The 22,740-nt window shown below is 37.5% G+C and overlaps 1 pseudogene; it reads right to left on the reverse strand.

Annotated features, from left to right (window-relative positions):
* Positions 1-481: 481 nt before the first annotated feature.
* Positions 482-1,769, reverse strand: LOC118897253 (annotated as a pseudogene).
* Positions 1,770-22,740: the final 20,971 nt, after the last annotated feature.

Below are 22,740 nucleotides of genomic sequence, written 5' to 3' on the forward strand. Positions count from 1 at the left end.
GGGATCTTCCTGGACCAGGGCTAGAACCTGTGTCCTCTGCACTGGCAGGTGGATTCTTAACCACTGTGCCACCAGGGAAGTCCAAATGATAGTACTAATAATATGAAAATAAAAAGCCATTCATTTATACCATGTATTCCTATATGGTGCAAAATGAAATGGGATCATAGAATTTATGTACATAAATGAATCACGAAGAGTTCAGAAATTAAGCTCACTTTGAGAAAACTCATTCTATTCTTTTTTGAAGCAGAGGTTGTGAAATTGTGATGTATAACAAAAATGTTGTGTATACAGACTCCAAAACCAAGCACTGGCCTAAGTTGGCAATAACTGCAACTTAAATAGAAATTAAACCCAACTAGACTTTCACTGTGGTTATGCAACTTCTGGCTTTAGGGTCTGCAGGTTTTACTGAGGTAACAACCTCTTATCTCTTGCCTCTCCTCCTTGTGCCTGCCCCCAGTGCCCCCAGCTTCCTTTTACATGGCTGTCTTTGGCAATGCTTCCAAATTCTGAAAGCAGAAGAACCTGCTAAGTAAATGGAGAGAATGAAAAATAACACTATATGTGATGTATGAAAACCAACCTAAGAGTATGGACTGAGAAAGAAAATACTAGAAGGAAAACTAAGCAGCAGTCTACCCTCAAGGGAAAAAGAGAAAATGAAAGAATAGGGGGGCTGTTACTCCTAGATCTTCTTCCACATCATCTCCCAATTAGAAGAGTGTGGAAACAAAATTTCAAACTCTGGAAAGGTAATGACTTTGAAGGAGGAGCTAGGGAAATGAATAAATGATAAAGAAGTACAGGGCTTCCCTGGTAGCGCAGTGGTTGAGAATCTGCCTGCCAGTACAGGGGGACACGGGTTCGAGCCCTGGTCTGGGAGGATCCCGCGTGCCACGGAGCAACTGGGCCCGTGAGCCACAACTACTGAGCCTGCGCGTCTGGAGCCTGTGCTCCGCAACAAGAGAGGCCTCGATGGTGAGAGGCCTGTGCACCGCGATGAAGAGTGGCCTCCGCTTGCCACAACTAGGGAAAGCCCTCGCGCAGAAACTAAGACCCAACGCAGCCATAAATAAATAAATAAAAATTTTTAAAAAAAAGTACAGCAGTAGCTTTAGCTGTCAATGAGTTTCTTTGCTCTGGCATTGGCATTGTCAATACGATCTTTGTTGGTGTGAGCCTTTTCTGTGATCCGTTCTATTTGTCGATTTTGAGCCTCAATCTCATTGCCCACGTCCAGGGCCATGTTTTTTAGATTTCCTAGGATACTTCCCACTTGATTCAGGTTCTCTTCCATTTCATCTTCCCTGGCATCATTTGTTATACTATTACATGGGCATATACAAAGGCCACAGCACTAGTTTAGTTCTGTTAAAGTCTTCTCTGCTTCTCTCATGTCTTTGTTTATTTGGTCCATGCCTTCTTCTGTGTGTTTTAGTTGTTCCCCTTGTTCATCCAGCATAGTGATAGTCTTGATTCCTGCACCCTGGGACTCAATGTCTAAACCCAGGATTCTCCTCGTACTTTCCGGAGACTCATCAGTAACCTGGTTAGCCCTCAGCTGAATTTCTTCTGCTGACAGATTATCCATGATGAATTAAAACTCTTGATAGGTGCAGAAACTGAAATGTAGATATTCAAGCAGTTCTGACCACTCCCTTCTGGCCGCAGCAGCGTGGACACCTGCAGGCTGGACTCCCACCCATATTTCTTGAAATCCTTCTCCTTTTTATGCCTAGTCTGTTCATTTATTATCTCAGTTCTAGATATTCTAAAAGATACAAAGTAGAATCATATTCTGCTCTCAAGCTGTCTATAATTTCATAATGAAGATAAGGTATCTGCATTTATAATTCAAATCTGAGAGATAAAATAGTAAGTATCCCACAAAACAGAAAACCTTCTTTAGAATCTAAACAGCCTATAATGAAAAGCAAAGATCTCCACTTCCCTTTCCTATTTATTGGACTGTTTATTAGAGTAGTGCACCAATGGGCAGTGGAAAGTGGATGTGTATGAACTTTGGAATAGGCAGACCTGAATTAATTGCCTAAGGGGTAAGGGCTAGGTAAGGAAACTTGAGTCAAATTTTGGAACCAGTTCTCTTGCTTTCATAATGGACATCCCCATATCTTCTTTTTAGAGCTGTTGAGGGATGAAAAGAAATACACTTTGTAGCATATCTATTATATAATGCATGCCCTTTAAATCATACTGTCTCCTCTGGTACACTTCTCATCTAAATTCAATGAGCCCACTGCAATGGACACAGCCCATCAAGGAAAAATATTTAATTTAAAGGTACCCGGAGAACTGTGTATCTATGTGTTGTTTGTATATCCTTCTTTAAAGCTATAAAAAAAACACTTGAAATTTCAGAACATTAAGTATCATGACTAAAAATAAATAGAATAAAAAAGACTTATGTTCTATCAAATACAAGTTTTCTTCATGTAGGTTTTGTACATTGCTTTAAACATTCGTCATACTTTTGATTTTTTTGCTATTGTTCTTGTTATGAAAATGAAGTGATTTCTTCCATGTATCTTCTCAATTGTTGTTGATTACAAGTGTATCTTTTTATAGTGCAAGTCTGTCTAGAATAGAATTCTTTAGCACAGGCAAAAGTGACACAAGTATAAATGCAGATTTTCTTCTGCAACTCAGCCTAAGTTAATGTGGACTATTAATCCATAGCTTCTTATCAGAAGTGCATTAAGGGAGTATATATCTAGGATATAATTATACTGCAGATCTGTTGATGATTGTAAAACTATTGATCTCCCTTCATTCATTTTATTTTATCTCTTAAATTTGTGTGGATTTAACCATAAATCCAAAAGATAAGTTATTGCTGTCAGGGTTGGGGCTGTGTAGTAAGTATATAATAAATTGTTCCTGTGGACCACAAAATTCTTGAGACTTGATCTGCTGAAGTGACAAATGGAAAGATAGCATCTGTTTTAAATATTAGCTGCTAGTGGGAGAGGCAGGATCAAAACCACAATGTCCACTGTGTGTGTGTGTAGGGGGGCCTTTTTAACAGCAGCTTTACTGACATATAATTCACATACCATAAAATTCACTCATTTATTCAATGTTTTTCAAGTACAGTAACAGAGAGTGCCAACATCATGATTAACTAGTTTTAAAACATTTTCATCACTCTCCCAAAGAAACCTATACTCACCATCAGCTACTCTATATCTGCTATTCCCTGCCCAACTCTGTCCCTACTTCTGCTAATTAGTAACTATGAATACACTTTCTGTCTTTAGACATTTGCCTTTTCTGGAAATTTAATATAAATGGAATCATCTGTGTTCTTTTCTGACTGGACTCTTTTACTTAGAATAATATTTTCAAAGGTTCATCCATGTTGTAGAATATATCAGTACTTCCTTATTTTGCTGATTATTTCAGTGGATATACCATATTTATATGTCCCTTCGTCAGTTGATGGACATTTGGTCGTTGCCATTTTTTTGGCTCTGATGAATAATGCTGATATGAACATTCATATGCACGTTTCTTCTATGGACATATGTTCTAACCTTTCTTGGGTATGTATTTATGAGTGTAATTGCTGGATCATATAGTAATTCTGTGTTTAACATTTTGAGGAACTGCCAAACTGTTTTCTAAAGCAGATGCATCGTTTCATATTCTCATCAGCAATATATGAGGATTCCAATTTCTTCACATCCTCACCAACATCTGCTTTTGTCTTTTTTATTTTAGCCATCCTAATGGGTGAAAAGTGGTATCTCATTATGGTTTGAATCTTCAGTTCCCTAACAACTGATGATTTTGAACATTCCTGTGTGCTTGTTGCCATTTTTATATTTTCTTCAGAGAAATGTCTACAAATACTTAGTCCATTTTTAACATGAGTTATTTATCTTATTACTCAGTAGTATAAGATCTTTATGCATTCTGAATATGTCTGCTATCAGATATATGCTTTGTAAACATTTTCTCCTATTCTGCAGTTTGTCTCATTATTTTTTTGATAGTACTAATTATTTGATAGATAGAAGCACAAAGCCTTTTAATTTTGATGAAATCTAATTGATCTTTTTTCTTTTTTCACTTTTTTGTGGTGTCCCATGTAAGAAGTCATTGCTTGACCCAGTCATAAAGATGTATTTCCATGTTTTCTTCCAAGATAAAAAACTCTTTTTGAAAAGGAAACAAATAAAATATTCTTTTATATACAAATAATAAAATAAACCTCATTTAAATTTAACTTGAAATTTTCTGAAGTAGGAATTTGAGGTTACAGTTATTGGCTTAACATTTACGGAACAAAGGGAAATTCTCCATATTTAACTTCTTTAAAATGGTCCAAACTTTCCGATAAACCTAAAATGTGAAGTTGTTCTTCTTGATAAAGTAGACTGGTGAATTATTGATGTATAAAGGACAATAGAAATCATGTACTGTGTATTAATTTACTCTACTTTGGAAAAGTCATTATAAAGAATTCAAATTTGTAAAGTACTCTGCAAACATTACTCAGATCGCTTTAAACCTTTGTAAAGCCAATGTCTCTCATTTCTGTTATTGCTCTGACTTGAGTACTGAGGTAAGGAGACTAAACACCACATGCAAAAATATAAAGCGAGTCTGCCTTTACAAATCAAGAGCGTCAGCCCTACACTGGTCAATGAGTGATGACCACAAGAATGCTTTAGTTCTTAGAATTGATAAATTTTGACTCACTAAATAGAGAACCAGTTGAATGAACATGAATGAGGCTCCTTGCATAGTGCGTCCTTGGATGTAGGTTGATCATTGGGAGGGGGCCTTCCAGGAGGAGGGAATCAACCTTGGGGTAGGGAACTGCATCAGTGCAGGGGTGGGGGTGGAGGGAAGCCCTCTTCAGTGACAGGAGCAGAGTCAGGGGTGAGGAGAGAGGTAGGGAATACAACTAGGCTGGGCACATGTCAGAACCACCACGAGACACAGTCTTAAATTTTATGAAGGAAGAATTTGAAGGCTACGTTTGCTGACTCACCATTTATTGAGCAGCCCCAAACTCCCTTGGTTAAATAATGTGCTGTGACCCAACTTGATAGTTTTCTCTTCAATAGGCAACTTAGGTAGAGGGATCAGCAATTTCCCATCAGTGGCAGGAAATGCCCACCCAAGGGAGACACGGAGTTTGGGAACAAAGAGCGCAAGCATGTGGTGCTCCCACTTTCTTCACTGCCCCCAGGGTGCTCAGTACTCAGTGTCCTCACTGAGCCCCAAGAGCCTGTCCTTAACCCAGGTGTTCAGGCAAAGGAGGAGTGGGATAGATGGTCCCCTGAGACCCCCTGGTTCCTCCAGCGCACACAGAGGCCCACCTGCACAAAACCAAATCACTGTTATGCTTGAGACTTTGGTGGTATTAATTATGAATATACCCGATGCAGAATGCTATACTAAAATGGTAAAGAAATGAATCTGAAGCACTTTAGAAGTAAATGTACTAAAACATTAACCTCATTTATGGGAGCAGGGTTTTCAAAGGACATGTTTCCGTTTAAATACATTTTGTATTTTCCAAATATTTTATAATAAGCATGAATTACTTTTATAATTAGAAAAAGTTAGTTTAATAGTTTAAAAATTATAATTTAGGAGGGAAAAATTAGGAGGTTGGGATTAACATACACACATTACTACATATAAAATAGATAATCAACAAGGACCTACTGTATAGCACAGGGAACTCTACTCAGTACTCTGTAATAACCTATATGGGAAAAGAATCTGAAAAAGAATAGATATATGTATATGTATAACTGAATCACTTTGCTGTACACCTGAAACTAACACAACATTGTAAATCAACTATACTCCAATATAAAATAAAACTTTAAAAACATTATTACAATTTAATAGTTACATTTAGTATATAATTAGTATGGTTAGAAATATAATTAGTATAGTTAGAAAATGTTAGCTTTTAAAATAAATAGGCAAGGAAACTCTATGTTATTTCAAATTTCCCGAACTTTTAGCATATAGTAACCCATGTGAATAAGTTCCCACCCATGGCTGAATTAGGTATATGTTCTGATGTCTGCGGCATTTCACTGTTAGTATTCCCAGACTCTGCATTGTCCAAGATATCATCATTAGTGAACTGCAAAACTAGAAATTGAACCCCATTTTCTGATTCTAGATCCCATTTGATAGACTTTCCTGAGTCAATATTTGTATCCTGATTCAGATATGTTTTATTCATCTGTTGGAATAGGCTGAATTAAATTGCTGCTGGTGATGGGGATTTATTGTCACCTAGTAACACACAGGTATCTAAGACCACGGGCGTTATTGAGTCAGGAATAACTGAAAGTGAGGTGATGCTGGTGTTATATGAAGAATATAAAAGTGTAAGGAAATTACTCTGTATTGATTGCACCTTGGGGAGACACAGACTGCTTCACTATTTCAAATCTCATTCACGTTTGTTATTGCTGAAACAAGACTCCAGTTCATTAATGCCCTACTGCTTGCTAGATTTCTTCTAACCAAGGAACTATTTGAGCATCTCCGAGGCAGGACTCCCACATGCTGCAGTGTTAAATAATGAACACACAAATGGTTTTATCTTCCCATTTACTAAATATTTTATGTTCTTTCTTACAGTAAATATAAAGACATACTTTTTTAATGCTTCATAGCTTAAAAATATGTTGGTATAGAGTAGACAAGAAGATATTGTTATTATTGATCCCAATTCTTGTTATTTACGATATTTGCTTTTAAACTAGCAATGCTTTACTAATCAATATATATGATACATAAAATAAACTATTTCAGCTTATATTATTTTCTCTAGTACTTTAATAGAGATAATTGGAGTTGTGAGTAGCTCATATTATACTTTTAATATCCTGTTTTTTCTCACTTTGATAATCTGATTTCCAATTATTTAGCTAATTTAGAAAATTTTCTATGCTATTTTCAAAATACATTAATAAATAACTGCTAATCACTTTTTCCATCGACCAGTATTTTTCATTAATTGGGATTTCTGAATAGTACAGTGCCAACTGAGGTACTAAATAAAGCATTCAATAAATATTCATTGTATAAATGAATAACTTGATTATTCTGAGGTACTAGAGTGCCATCTGAATAATCAACTTTTCAAAATTATTTTCTTTTGAAAAAATATTAATTTCTTTTCAAAATTACTTTCTATACATTTCAATGTGTATTTTGTGCAATCTAACTTTCACGTATTACTTTATTTTTTAATTAAATGTATTATACTAAATGTTTAATTTTTCCAAGCGATTATTCACCATGCATTGAACCTGCTTACATCAATAAAATAATACAACTGGAACATTCAATAAATTTGGGAGTCATTTTTACATTAAAAGATTTCCATATATTTCTAAGAAAGTGAATGCAGCCATACTTTCTTTGTTCACAAGTCATAAGAAACATAGTAATAATTTACTTATGAAACCAGAATCTCAGGCTGTAAAGATGCCAAAGAGCATGGTATGACTGTGGCTTGTGAAACCATATCCAGGAGGAATCAGTTATGACACTCTCATACCTCTCCTCTTCCCTGTGCCCAGGACGGAAGTGCTGCAGTTTGAGAGAAATGTGAGAAGTCCAGGAAATAGTGCAGAAGAGAAGCTAATCCACTTAAAGTCTCCACATCTAAATAATGAACGATCAAAAATAAGAATAACCTCAGAAGTATTTGAAGAGATTGAGAATTTCTTTAGTGCGTTTTTTAAAGAATTAGTAACTGCAAATCATTGGGAAAATATGGAAACAATATTGTAATCAAAAGAGAGGCTCCATGTTTTGATGTAAAAGTTAGCCCTACTTGAAAACAATTAGGGAAGAAATGTCTCTTCCTGGCTGAGAGTGGAATGCAGTTGGTCACGGCAGACCAATGGCCCCAGTAACAAAAACTAGTAAAAGTAGAATAAATTATAAAAAAAAAATATGTATTTAAAAGCATCAGAGATATACAGAAGCAACAGTACTGAATGAACTAAAATTTCAGAAGGCAAAAACTTCCAGAGGCGAGCCGACGATAGGCAGTGTTTCCCCTGTTGTCAGGGTTTGGCCGAGCAAAGGGCTGGGCTGCTGATGGAGAAAACAAAAACTAACAAAGATTTTAGCGGTCACATGGAGCTGCAATAAAATAATTGGAGACTCTGGGGACCTCAAACATATGAACAATTTTCCTAGAAAACATTTACTGATTTCTACATGACAGGTGAAAAGGCATATTATAAAAACTTATAAAAGGCAGCGTAAAATCTCCACTAGTTTCATAATCTTTAGGAAAAAAACATTTCCCTGTGCCCTCCATCCTAGTGAAGGTGAACAGACCCAGAAAATAAAACAGACTGGGAAGAAAGTTCTAGAGAGTGGTGAATTGACACTGAGGAACACAGCTGTGTTTCACTTGGACGTATTTTGTGCTGTTGTCAGAAGGCATCTTCCGAGGGACAGAGTAGTTGGGAGAGATTCTGACACTTAGCAAAATGCCTTTCAGATTCATCCCTGTTATTATGTGAATCAACAACTCATTGTTTCTTATTTATGAGCGGTATTCCATTGTACATGTGGACCACAGTTTGTTTAGTTTCTCATCTCTTCAAGGATATCTTGATTGTTCCCAATTTTTGGCAACTGTAAGCAGTCATGTACAGGCCATTTTTGTGTGAATATAATTTTTCAATTAACTTGAGTAAAGCATAGGAGTGAGATTACTGGGTTGTAACATAAGCATATGTTTAACTTTACAAGAAGCTGTCTTCCAAAGTGGCTCTGCCATTTTGGATTCACATCAGCAGTGAATGAGAATTCCTGTTCTGCATACTCACCAGTATTTAGTGTCATCATTTTATTGTTTTAATTTTACTAATTCTAACTGTGGTATCTCATTCTGATTTTAATTTGCATTTCCCTAAAACCAGTGATGTTGTGTTCCGTTGATATTTTTATTCCAGGCTGGTTAGTGTGGTGCTTGGGATGGAGGTTGGATGATCGTTGAATTCTCTGATTATTTAATTAAACCTCAGTTTTAAGCAGTCACTCTGAATCTGGGTCTTGGGAGATGGACCTCACTCGTGTTCTTGTCCCTCCTCCAGGTTCCGTGGATTTCCATCAGCCCCCTCCCCTATGGTTTGGCCACTCTTCCCTCTGAAGATTGAGGTTTTATTCATTTGGAAAGATAGGGGAGGTGGATCTGGGTAGATTTTCAGTGGTGGCCTCCATTGTTCTTCCCCAGCTCCCCAGACTGCACGTTTAACTGATCTTCCTCCTTTAAATTAAGATCTTTGTTCTTTAGGATAAATAAGGAGGGAGGGGTCTGGGTGGGGTTTGGGCAGTGGCTGCTGTTCCCTCTGCCAGCCAGTACCTTTCTCAGCAGTCTCCCCATCTTCCCTGTGGTTGTCTGGCGGGGGTTTCCAGAGGGAAAAGACTGCAAGACGGCAAAATCCCGCCCTCATATCAGCGGCTTCACACTCTCAATATAGCCCATGCTTCGACAATTTGTTTAAAATGTCTTGTTTAACATTTCTACCTATTTATATGTTATTTGGCAACTTCTGTCTCAGGTAAGCAAATGTTCTGGTGCTGTTCTCCCTACAGATTCTCGTCAATCAGCTGTGTCCTCAGTTCTCTTATAGTCTCATGAAAATTAGTTAGCTTCCAGTTTTACAGCTTTTTTCTTGTTTTAAGGATGGGGGCAATCCTCTTTCTAACTCCTTACATCACCAATCTAAAACCGAAGTCCAGTTTTCAAATTTTGAAGCTGTTGGCTGATAGACTAAGCCACAAATCTTTAAAGGGCAAAAATGAGTCTCTCTTAAACCCATCTTTTGTGTTTTATTTTAAATAATGTACTTTTAAATTCTAGAATATCTACTTTAGGGCTATGTTGTTTGGAGAATCTAACAATCTGTCAGTTGAAAGCTATTGAGGGCCCAGCTTTAGAAAGAAGGATGAGGGAGAGGTAAACGAAATCTTACCCAAACTGAAATTTACTAATTGGATGGAAGCAACCAGCCACTTATGGTTTCTGTCTAAGAGAAGAAATGGATATGTAATAGAAGGTACCATCTAGATCCTCAAATGTTCTTTTATCCAAAATCTGTGACATGCGATTAAAAATTACAAGACATGAAACAAGGTAACATGGTGTGGCTAAACCCACAAGAAAAAAGAACAGATACTAGAAAAGTTCAATGGATGATCCAAAAGGTAACCTTAGCAGACAGGACCTCTGAGTAATTATGATTAATATGATAAAAGAATAGAGAAAAAAGACACAAAAATGATTGAATGGATGATTTTATCAAAGAATTTAGACATTCTATAGAAGTAAAACCCGTAACTTAAAATTGAAAAATGTGATATCTAAAATTAAGAACAAAATGGATAGCTTTAAGAACAGATTGAATAGAACAGGATTACTGAACTGTTCAATAGAAAATGCCCAAAGTATGGCATTTCTTGAAATGAATTCAGGAGAATTTTTTTTTTATTTTATTAAGCCAAATGATAACTCTTTTTAAAAAGTCTGAAATACCTATCATGAAACGTGATGATAATTACATCTAAAACTTTTATCTATTTCCTAGTAAGTATTATGGTTAAAGTAATCCACAAACCCATACTGACAGTGTTAAATTAGTTATAAGTAAAAATATGATTGAAGAATCATTTAGCTCAGAAACCTTAAAAACAGCAATAGTATAATACAAAAAATTACACTTGGTAGAAATAATCAGCACAAAATAATATTGATGACAGGTAAAATTTACATGGTAAGATTTTAATTTGGTAAAATGTTGATAAATAATTAAAAATTCTGACAATGTTTAAATGTTTAAAATCTTTTTAAATTAAGTTAAATTAAATTTTTTATTTTTAATTTTTTTAACATCTTTATTGGAGTATAATTGCTTTACAATGGTGTGTTAGTTTCTGCTGTATAGCAAAGTGAATCAGCTATATGTATACATATATCCCCATATCTCCTCCCTCTTATGTCTCCCTCCCATCCTCCCTATCCCACCCCTCTAGGTGGACACAAAGCACCCAGCTAATCTTAAATAATTGCACTTAGTTAACAACTACAGACAAAACAAAATGCACATTGAGATAAGATAGACTTAGTAAACTTTGGTCATTAAATTAAATTTTTTTCTATAATAGTAATTCACTAAGGAATTGGAACCAGTGAAATTACTTTTAATGCAATTTTTAAAATGCAGAAATTAGATTTTATCTACAGTGGAAATACATTTAAGGAAGACAATACTAATTGAATATTTTAAATGAAATAAAATGTCAATTTTGATATGATTTTGATTAAAGTTTTGTATTCTTGTGATAAATATGACAGTAGTGGGGTCAAAATATGAATTGCATTAAGATGACAGGAGCAAAGCTACGGAATCAAGATATTTTATAATATCAGGTTTTCTAATCTTTTGCCTTGAATTTTGGAAGGCTTTCATCCTTCTCTGAGAAGCAAACAGATAGACAGTCCACTTACTTTTGAACCCTAGCTCTGAGTACAGGAAAGCCACTTTATTTCGGAAAAAACAACAACAACAACACACTTTTCCAATTTCCTTTTCCTTTAACAATCTTTTAAACTCTCAAATGATTTAAGTAACTTCTTCTAATGTCAATAAGTTACTGCGAAATGGCCTCAATTCCAAAACTTCTGTATACTTCTCTAGGTTTGAGGAAATCTAGATGTATATTCTGGTATTAAAAATGACAAAATCGGTCAAACTTATTTTATAAAGTAATTATATATCTCACTAGTTATATGATCTTAAGCAATTATTAAAACCTCTTGAGCCTCTATTTCTTCATTTGTAGTACAGACTGAATAATACTTAGCTCATACATTTCATGTGAAGATTAAATAGAACATAATTTGTAAGTCACTTGGCATGTAAATATTTGATAAATTATCATTTGTCTTCTTTCCAGTAAGAAAAATTGTGAACCAAAACTAGTTCATTAATTTTTTATTTAGATCAACTTCTGTTCAATTTTGCACTCAAATTATCTTTATATTCAAACTCCAAATTCAGTATTTAACTCAGGTCCCATTGATAAGTTACGTGGTATACTATACATTTAACCCTGAGTCGGGTGGGCTCTTTAAATTATAAGGAGTGAAGTCAGTCTTGCTATTTCAGTGAGCATTTGTTGTAGGACACATGTGTCAAGGAGGGAGACAAAACTCATGCCAGCAGAAGGATAGCTTGTCCACATGGAGACTGGTTGTTTAATGAGGGAACTGTGGGGATCCAACACAGCTTAACAGACCTGGGTATCTCATTGTCCCTTCATGGTGGGAGACATTTTCCATAGTGTACAGCCTTCAATCTCTACAGTCATATAATACACTGTTAGCATGGTTGTTCAGTCCACTTTTTCAGTATAGAATGTGCTAAATAATGTGACAGGTTGAAACAGAGAAGTAGATTTTTATTTCAGAGAGGTGTTTTTTTAAAAAACATTCCTAAGAATAAGATAGAATACATGAAAGAATATGGGAGGTGGGAAATAAGATTCTCACACCTCTTAGGAAAAGCATTTTCTGGTGAGAGAATTGTGTGGATGTGATGACTGTTTTTCCTGAGTGGCAAGATGATAGCTGTTGCTTCAACAATGTCAGGCATCAATGAAAATGTGGCACCGATGTGTGGATCACCGTCACTGTTGAACCACTATTCCAAAAAATTGTAAGAGGCAGCAAACTCCAAAACGGAGTATTATTAGCAACACATTTTAGCTCTTAAATTACAAATTTTGATGACAAAATTTTGGGCAACGACAAAGGAAAATGAAATCCAGAGACTGGAGTTTTGATTTTAGCTATATCATCTTAGGTTAGTCTCTTAAACACACTGGCTAATCTTCTTTATCTGACTAATAAAGGAATTAGAGCAGACTCAGTTTGCAAACTCAAATAATTTCAAGTTTCAGGCAGGTAAAATCAGCAGTTGATAGTTACTTGACAGCCAAGGTGAATTTTCACAAACATAGAAAAAGCCAATTTCTATACCTGTTAGGAGTCAGAATGGTGACTGGGGTTACCCTGGTGCTTGCATAGTCAAAATGCATTTAGAAGTGTGTGTCTTTGTATGTGCGTAACTAATTTAGATATCTTCAGGGGCATAGCATTTTATGATAAAATCCTCTTTAGAATAAATTTAAGTTTTAAAACTCTATGATTTTTGTAATGTTATCTCTAATTTGAACATCATAATCAGAGGAGCTTTTTTTATTTTTTTAATAATTAACTTTATTTATTTATTTATGGCTGTGTTGGGTCTTCGTTTCTGTGTGAGGGCTTTCTCTAGTTGCGGCAAGCGGGGTCCACTCTTAATCTCGGTGCGCGGGCCTCTCACTATCGCGGCCTCTCTTGTTGCGGAGCACAGGCTCCAGACGCACAGGCTCAGTAATTGTGGCTCACGGGCCTAGCTGCTCCGTGGCATGTGGGATCTTCCCAGACCAGGGCTCGAACCCGTGTCCCCTGCATTAGCAGGCAGACTCTCAACCACTGCGCCACCAGGGAAGCCCCAGAGGAGCTTTTAAGCTGACTTCTCTTGTTTCAAATTTCATTAACACTCAGTATTTTAAGATTTTCCTCTTTCATGGAAATGATAAACAACAAACAGATATTAGAGGACTTTTGGAACAGCTGTATGCAAAATCATGCTGCCTCTTTATCTAGAAAAAAATCACGATCAATGTGAATACTGCTATGCCTGATTTTATTTCATTCTCTAGGAATTAATTTTTAACAGCTTTATTAAGATATAATTCACATACCATAAAATTCCTCCATTTAAAGTACAAACTCAATTTTTTTTTAGTGTAGCATCAGAGCTGTGCAATCATAACTACTGCCTCATTTTACAATATTTTCATCACCCCCCCAAAAAATACCCGTATCCATGAGCAGTCATTCTCCATGCCCCACCCCTACTACCACCTAGCATCTGGCAAACACTAATCTACTTTCTGTATCTATAGATTTCCCTATTCTGGAAATCTCATATAAATGGAATCATATGGTAGGTGGCATTGTGTGTCTAGTTTCTTTCACTCAGCATAATGTGTTCAAGGTCCACCCACATTGTTGCATATATCAGTATTTAATTCCTTTTAATTGTAGAATGATATTCCTCTGTATAGGTATATCACATTTTATTTATTCATTAATCAGTTTATGTTTCCACATTAGTTATATGGGTAATGCTACTATAAACATTCATGTACAAGTTTTTGTATGGATGTATGTTTTCATTTCTCTTGGGCATATACCGAAGTGTAAAATTGCTAAGTCATAGAGTAACTCTATGCTTAACATTTGAAGAAACTGTCAGACTCTTTACCAAAGTGGCTATACAATTTCACAATCCAACCAACAATATATTAGGCTTCTGATTTCTCCACATCCTTGCCAACACTTGCTTTTTTTAACATCTTTATTGGAGTATAACTGCTTTACAACGGTGTGTTAGTTTCTGCTTTATAACAAAGTGAATGAGCTATACATATACATATATCCCTGTACCTCTTCCCTTTTGCCTCTCCCTCCCACCCTCCCTCTCCCACCCCTCTAGTGGGTCACAAAGCACCGAGCTGATCTCCCTGTGCTATGTGGTTGCTTCCCACTAGCTATCTATTTTACATTTGGTAGTGTATATATGTCTATGCCACTCTCTCACTTCGTCCCAGCTTACCCTTCCACCTCCCCGTGTCCTCAAGTCCATTCTCTATGTCTGTATCTTTATTCCTATCCTGCCCATAGGTTCTTCAGAAACTTTTTTTTTTGATTCCATATATATGTGTTAGCATATGGTATTTGTTTTTCTCTTTCTGACTTACTTCATTCTGTATGACAGACTCTAGGTCCATCCACCTCCCTACAAATAACTCAAATTCGTTTCTTTTTCTGGCTGAGTAATATTCCATTGTATATATGTGCCACATCTTCTTTATCCATTCATCTGTCAATGGACACTTAGGTTGCTTCCATGTCCTGGCTATTGTAAATAGAGCTCATTGCAGCTCCCTTTCCCTTCTTTGTTTGCACAGCTCCTGCTGTTCAGCTTTGGATTTGGCCCTGCCTCTGCGTGTAGGTAGCCTGAGGTCGTCTTTTCTTCACTCAGACAGGACAGGGTTAAAGTAGCAGCTGATTAGGGGGCTCTGGCTCACTCAGGCCAGGGGGAGGGAGGGTACAGAATGTGGGGTGAGCCTGTGGCAGCAGAGGCCGGCGTGACATTGCACCAGCCTGAGGCGCGCCGTGTGTTCTCCCAGGGAAGTTGTCCCTGGATCACGGGGCCCTGGCAGTGGTGGGCTGCACAGGCTCCCGGGAGGTGAGGTGTGGATAGTGACCTGTGTTTGCTCACAGGCTTCTTGGTGGCTGCAGCAGCAGCCTTAGTGTTTCATGCCCGTCTCTGGTGTCCACACTGATAGCAGCGGCTCGTGCCCATCTCTGGAGCTCGTTTAGGTGGTGCTCTGAATCCCCTCTCCTAGCACACCCCAAAACAATGGTCTCTTAGGCAGTTCCAGAGTTTTTCCCGGACTCCCTCCCGGCTAGCTGTGGCGCAGTAGCCCCCCTCAGGCTGTGTTCACGCCACCAACCCCAGTCCTGTCTCTGGGATCTGACCTCCGAAGCCCGAGCCTCTGCTCCCAGCCCCCACCTACCCCGGCGGGTGAGCCCACAAGCCTCTCAGGCTGGTGAGTGCTGGTCAGCACCGATCCTCTGTGCTGGAATCTCTCTGCTTTGCCTTCTGCACCCCTATTGCTGCGCTCTCCTCCGTGGCTTCGAAGCTTCCCCCCCGCCACCCCCTGTCTCCACCAGTGAAGGGGCTTCCTAGTGTGTGGAAACTTTTCCTCCTTCACAGCTCCCTCCCAGAGGTGCAGGTCCCGTCCCTATTCTTTTGTGTCTGCTTTTTCTTTTTTCTTTTGCCCTACCCAGGTACGTGGGGAGTTTCTTGCCTTTTGGGAAGTCTGAGGTCTTCTGCCAGCATTCAGTAGGTGTTCTGTAGGAGTTGTTCCACGTGTGGATGTATTTCTGATGTATTTGTGGGGAGGAAGGGGATCTCCATGGCTTACTCCTCCACCGTCTTGAAGGTCTCCACCCCAACACTTGTAATTGTCTGTCTTTTTCATATTAGCCTTCTAGTGGGTTTCTCATTGTGCTTTTGTTTTGCATTTCTCAGATAACTAATGATGTTGAACACCTTTTTGAGTTGCTGGTCGTTTGTATATATTCTTTGGAGAAATGGCTATTCAGATCCTTTGCCCATTTTAAAAAATCAGTTTTTTTTCAAAATATTCTTGTTGGAATTAAATTTTTAAATGTCAGTTAGAATCAGTGCAAATAATAATTGTTTGTGTAGATACTCTTCTATGTTCATTATCTTTTCAAGAGTACTGAATTATTACAAAATAAAAACCTTTAATATTCAGCACATGTGCATATGAACCCATTCAGTTTCATTAGTAAAATGAGAATTATTTGCTTATTGTTTTTTAAGAATATTTGGAATGGATTCATTTATCTATATTTAAAATAAAATGGATTCACTCAGCTCACATTCCTCTGTAATCTCATTTATTCCTGACTCACCCAAGTTTATGTCTATGCTGCAGTCAAAAAATGAGCCAGTCCTTTCGGCAAAATATGCTTCCTGAAAGTGAGCAGTCTAAGTGAATTCTAGTGGGTAATTCAAATATTATCACTTCATAATAGCAGTACCAATAAATATGTAATTGTTCTTTTCTTCTTTTACTTTGTACTTCCAGATAAAAGCAAAATACATCAGTTGGTTGGGAATATAATTAAATTTTCCTGAAGAAAAAAAAAAAAAACAAAGTTCAATATCAAATAATTCTAAAGCTTTACACTCCAACATTGTGTATAAAATTTTTTTGAGTTTATAAGATTACCTGAAATTTTTTTGTTGAGCAGTATTAAAGTCAACTTTATTGAATTATAATTTACATACAATGAAAATCACTCATTTTAAGGGTATGTATAGATGAATTTTGACAAATGTATGCACCTGTTGCCCAGTTTTACAACCAAGATATACAACATGTCTATCACCACAAAATAGTCCTCATTTCCCTTTCCAACCAACTCCTTCTCCCGTGGAAATAGAACCAGTGTATATATATTTTGCCTTTTTTTAATTGGTATGGTACTTTTGAGATTAATCTAGGTTGTTACATACATCAGAATCTCTGCTTTGGAAAAATGAGAGAGTGGACAATTAGAATTCAGGATTATACCAGATCTTAGAAAAATCTGGTTCTGCAGTTACCAAACATGTGACATCTGAAATAAATGACTAGAATGTAAACTGGAGCTTAGGTGTACAATGTGGACTATTTAATCAGTGTCATTCTTGAGCACAGATCCTGAAGAACAAATTTAGACAGATCATCATACAGAGATTTCCTGAGTTTCTACTATGTATTAAAAATGAGAGGACGAATAATGTGCAAAAACAAACAAACAAACAAAAAAAAAACATTCATACCCCTGTCTTCATGCATCTATAGACTAGTGGGTAACAGAGCTAACAAGTAAAAAAGAATTACACATACCAACAAATAAAAAATTGTGACTTATAGAGTGCTTCAAAGGGAACAAAGGATCCCACATCAATGATATCCAGGATGGAGCCAAGTCATGCAAAGGCTGAGGGAAGAGCCTTCTAGGTAGAGTGTATAACTGACAATGGAAAGATGCATCATTGGAAAGAGCCCAGTTTTCTTAATGAATTGAAAAATGGCATCTGTGACACTAGCGGAGTGAAAGGGAGAGGAATAGTATGGGTAAATGGAAACAAAATCATACAGGTGTTTTAGCCCAAGGAAGGCATCTATATTGCATTCCATTTTTTAAAGAAAATTTGAATTTTTAAACTTTTTTGGCCATGCTGTGCGGCGTGTGGGATCTTAGTTCCCTGACCAAGGATCGGAACCCACACCCCCTGCAGTGGAAGCGTGAGTTTTAACCACTGGACTGCCAGGGAATTCCCTGTACTGCTTTCTAATCAAATGATAAATCTTTGAAGGGGTCTTGTCAGGGAATAGAACGATCTTCTTTACATTTTAAATAATTTATCTGTTGTTCTTAGAAAACTTCATGGGTGATACAAAAGGAAAACTAGAGAGACAAGTTAACAGTCTATTGCAACTTCTAAGTGAGAAATGAGAGTGTTTTGGATCCTAAATAAGCTGGTGGATGTGGGAAGGTGCAGAAGGATTTGGAATTTGTTTTGGATTTTGGGAAAGATTATCACAACAGTGGTCCCCATGAACCACTTTTGTGTCTACACTCTGGTGTGGTCTTTCTCACACTGACTCTGGACTTGTTTAGCTGACATGTTTTGACCAATAGGACATTAGCACATGTGATGCAAACAAACACTTGAAAAGTGTCTGCACAGTGGGGTTTGTCTTCTCCTGCTGCCCTTAGAACACAGTGTGAAGAAGCCTAGGCTGGCTTAATGGAAGATCAGGCCATGTGTAGCAGATACAACCAGTCACAGCTAAGGCCTCCAGACACACCAGCCACCAGCCAACCCACCAGCTAATGCTGCTACTTGAGTGAATTAAGTGAGGCCAAGAGAAGAACCACATAGTTGTATCTAGCCCAAATTCTGACCCACAGAACAGTGAGCTAATAAATGTTTATTGTTTTAAGCTACTAAATTTTGTGGGTTTTTTAGTTACACAGTAATAGATAACTGATAGACAGAATTAACTGATGGAATGGATAATTTTGGGAAAAGAATAAGCCAAATATGTTAACAAAAGTTTCTACTTCAGCAACAGGGTTGATGGTTTTAACATCTGGGAGTAGGGGTTAGAACAGGACTTGGAGGAATCAAGGGTCTGAATTTAGATATGTTCATTTTCATAGAGTAGCAGTCTCCATACATAAATTAGGGAACTGGCAAGATAAAGCTGGCAGAATAAAATCTGCAACATAAGCAGACTTTATGTTTTTGTAAGCCAATATATTTAGAAATATATTTTAGAAGAAAAATTTCACTCATTTTTTTATGGGGTACCTATTAGTTTCTTGTGAACAGCAGTGCTTGTTTTGGAAAATCCTGAAAGGTCCAATCCCTTTACTTTATAAAGGATGACCAATGTTGGAGAAGTGAAGTAGCTTGTCTGAGGTCACAGAGCTAATTACTGGAGGTTCTGATGCACAAACCTGAGTCTCTTGACTTAATCATTGTACGTGATCCTTTCTTCATGGTACACTCTCTTTTTTTTAACACAGCCTAAGCATCAGAGCATATTATTCCCAGGGGAAGGTGGGGGGGAGTGACATCAGTGAGAAAATGTAAATGATAAATACAACAAAGAAAGGATGCTCAACCTCAGTACACAATGGGAGTGGGGCTTGTGATATGACAAGATGGAAAATCTCATGTTTCATCTTACAGAGGCAGCTACTCCTCACTCCTAACCACTGTCACCAAGCTTGGCAGATCTTTTCTTTATTTTCTTTTATTTATAAGAAGCTAAAAATCTAGATTTTTATGACAAATGTCCTCATTTTTAAACGCAGGCAGAAAATTTATTGTAAAGAACAAAAACAAAACAAAACATGAAATGGAGTCAGTCTCTGGGATACCAAATGTCAAGCTCTGGAGTGATTTACATCTAAGAGCATTTGGTTCCAGCAGTGATTGGAGATGCTGGACCATGGTGAAATGTGTCTGTTCCTGTGAGGACCCCTCCATGGGCCAGCATCAGTTCCTGCAGATGACACGGGATGATCTCAGCTACTTCTACATCCTGAGGACACTCTATTTTCTAAAACCATTATCAATCACCCATTACATTTCGGGTCTATGTTCCTTGGAAATCCTAAATTGAAAAGATTTCCTTGAACTCCTAAATTGAAGACTTGAGGTTCTTAGACATTAATGGCTCCTCTAGAAGTAAATAAATTTCTTTATCCTAAAACAATGTATTATCTAACCAAAGTATGTGAACTAGGTATCCTCTAAGGCTCAAAACAAAACCAGTTATGCTCCAAATTTCTAAAATCTAGTTAACATATGCTCTTTAGAGCTATGCCAAATTTAAAAGAAAAAATACTGATATTCTTGGGTCACTAGAACATTATTGATCACATTATAATGTCTCACGAATAAAGGTGAGATAACTTTTGAGTCTTTGATTTAGGACCTTATGTGTGTAAACCAAGTCACTTTAACACTTAATGAGTGTTTACTGTGCAAGAGGCAATATAGTGTCAGAATAGCTGGATTCTACTTGTACAGTCCAATGCAGTATATTCAAAGTGACTAGAATGATTATTTACATTATCCTTTTTTACTAACTCAGTTAAAAATATGTCTTGCTCATATTACAACGTTCTTCAGCAATTCCATAATGTTGACCCTGCATAATGTTGACTAGTGTCATCAGTGACAGCAAAGTGTTGGAGCATCTGCGTCACTAGGGGGCTTGAAATTTTAAATGTGATTCATGAACGCTCTGTAATACCATAAAGCAGTCAGAAATAATGCAGTAACACAAATAAGATGAAAAACCATAATGTTAATGAAAAAGTATGAAACAGAATAAAATTAGTAGCAAAATGCAATATTTTGCACACTAAAGCACACACACTTTAAGTACTAAGGAAGTGTGTATGTGTGTAGGTGAGTTAGAAGAATCTACACTTTACAAGGTAATTAAAATTGAAGCGAATAGACTGGGAGTTGGGGGTGATAAGGAAAAATAATACAACAAAACCAAAGGAGAATCCTGCACAGGCCAATGGTGGTCCATATGCCATAACTGGGGGTGTGATCATCTCCAATATATTTAGAAATATATTTTCACTGTGAAAACCTTGCAGTTTCATATTATGTAGATGGGATTTGGGGAGGGTCTGTTGGATTCTTGTACTGTTCCCTTCCTCTCAACCAACTCCTCAGTCTCAGAGATTCTAAATGCCTTTTCCTGCAACTTGGGGAATTTGTCTCAGGACTTTGTTTCCTGGCTTCTGCTATGAGCCTTCTTGCTTGCCTGTGATTTGCCTGATTTCTCTTCCGTTGCCCCTTATATCACGCTAACCCCCGTTATGGGATGTCTCAGGAAGACAGTCTGGCTAAACTTTGATCTGCAGCGCCCCCTCTGACACTGCCTCTGTTGTCTCCCATTTCCCAGAGCTCAGATATCAGCAGGTGTGCCAACTCCAGTCGGGCTGGGCTCCTGGAAATCACCTCAGCCTGACCTGTCCTAGGGCCCCAGGGTCAGTCCTTACAACAAGGGGGGCGCTGGACACCTGCTCTTCAAGTCTGATGAGGAAGGCACTTGATAAGGGAAGAGGCTTAAACTCATACAAGGCGTCAAGTAGTAATTTGCAATGAAGTGTTTTACCAAAGACCCTTTATTCTTGTCAGGCTAATGAAAATAATGAATAGGTGTGTGTTCTGGTTTAATTTATTGCGGCTCTGCTGAGAAGTGGAGCAGGTGCTAGACTGCTTATCAATGGGCCAGGCCTGGCAAATATGTCAGATGTGAAAATGGGTTGGTCCTATGAGTTCTGAGAGACCTAAGTAAACAAAAGAGGGTGCCAGCCAGAGGGAACATATTTTAGAGGGGAGAAAACAACACCATTTAGAGCATGAGGCTACTGTCAAGTTCTGGGATGTCCTCAGAAACCAAGGAGATGGACAAGATTCCAGGTTTGAGTAAATGAACTCAAGTCACCCCAGTGGAATGAACAGTTTTTAAGACAAAAGACCTGATAAAGTAAGAAGGGAAGTAGCCTTGTAGACTCAGAAGAAAAGCAGAAGGGGAGAGTGGTCCAGGCAGGAAGTAAGGATTGGTATCTAGAAGATGAAGCTACAGGGATCAAGGGCCTAGATAAGTAATATGAAGCTGGAGGTCAGGGTCAGGATCAGCAACAGACTCTGACAATTGCCAAGATAGCATGCAGGGAGCCGGGAGTCTCCTCCAGCCTGGTGCTACACCGCAAGTTCATGGGCAGGTCAAGTGGTAAAGGAGACTGGAGGAGAGGGGAAGAGCTGGACCAAGTAACTGATTGACATTCACAGTCATCCTTAGATTTTTGAATCATGCACATAACCACAGCTACAAAGATATAACCAGGAACCAAGTCTGATTCTTTTAACCAGGTACTAGGGGTTTGAGATAATCAGAATAAAAACTCTACCCTCTTCCTCCATAGTCGCATGTAATTGATTGGCAAGTTTTAGGGCTATGAACCCTCAATGTCTCCAAAATCAAACTTCTATTTCAAATCCACATAGTCTCTTTTATTTAAATTATTTACTTTGGGCATTCATCACTTTTACAAAAATTTTTAAAGAATTTATAGTTTAAAAATAATATAACACTAGCATCTTATTTGCTCAGAGAAAAAACATGCTGCAAATGTCTAACATTTTTCTGTTGGCCCCATCTAGAAATCATATTGGATAAAAGAGAGAACCTTTGGAAGCCATAAAACACAGAGCAATTTTACTTGTTCACTTACTTGTTTCTAAAGGTTTTTCATGGGAGTGAGTCTGCAAGTGACATTTCAGTTCATCGGCTAGCAACACATTTTAGGATGTGCTCTTTTTCAGAATTTAGGACGGTTAAAGCTAGAGCATGCCTTCAATCTGTTACGTGTCTGCATTAAGCCAAATGCAATAA

The sequence above is a fragment of the Balaenoptera musculus genome, chromosome 6 (assembly GCF_009873245.2).
Source record: "Balaenoptera musculus isolate JJ_BM4_2016_0621 chromosome 6, mBalMus1.pri.v3, whole genome shotgun sequence".
Taxonomy (NCBI): Eukaryota; Metazoa; Chordata; class Mammalia; order Artiodactyla; family Balaenopteridae; genus Balaenoptera; species Balaenoptera musculus.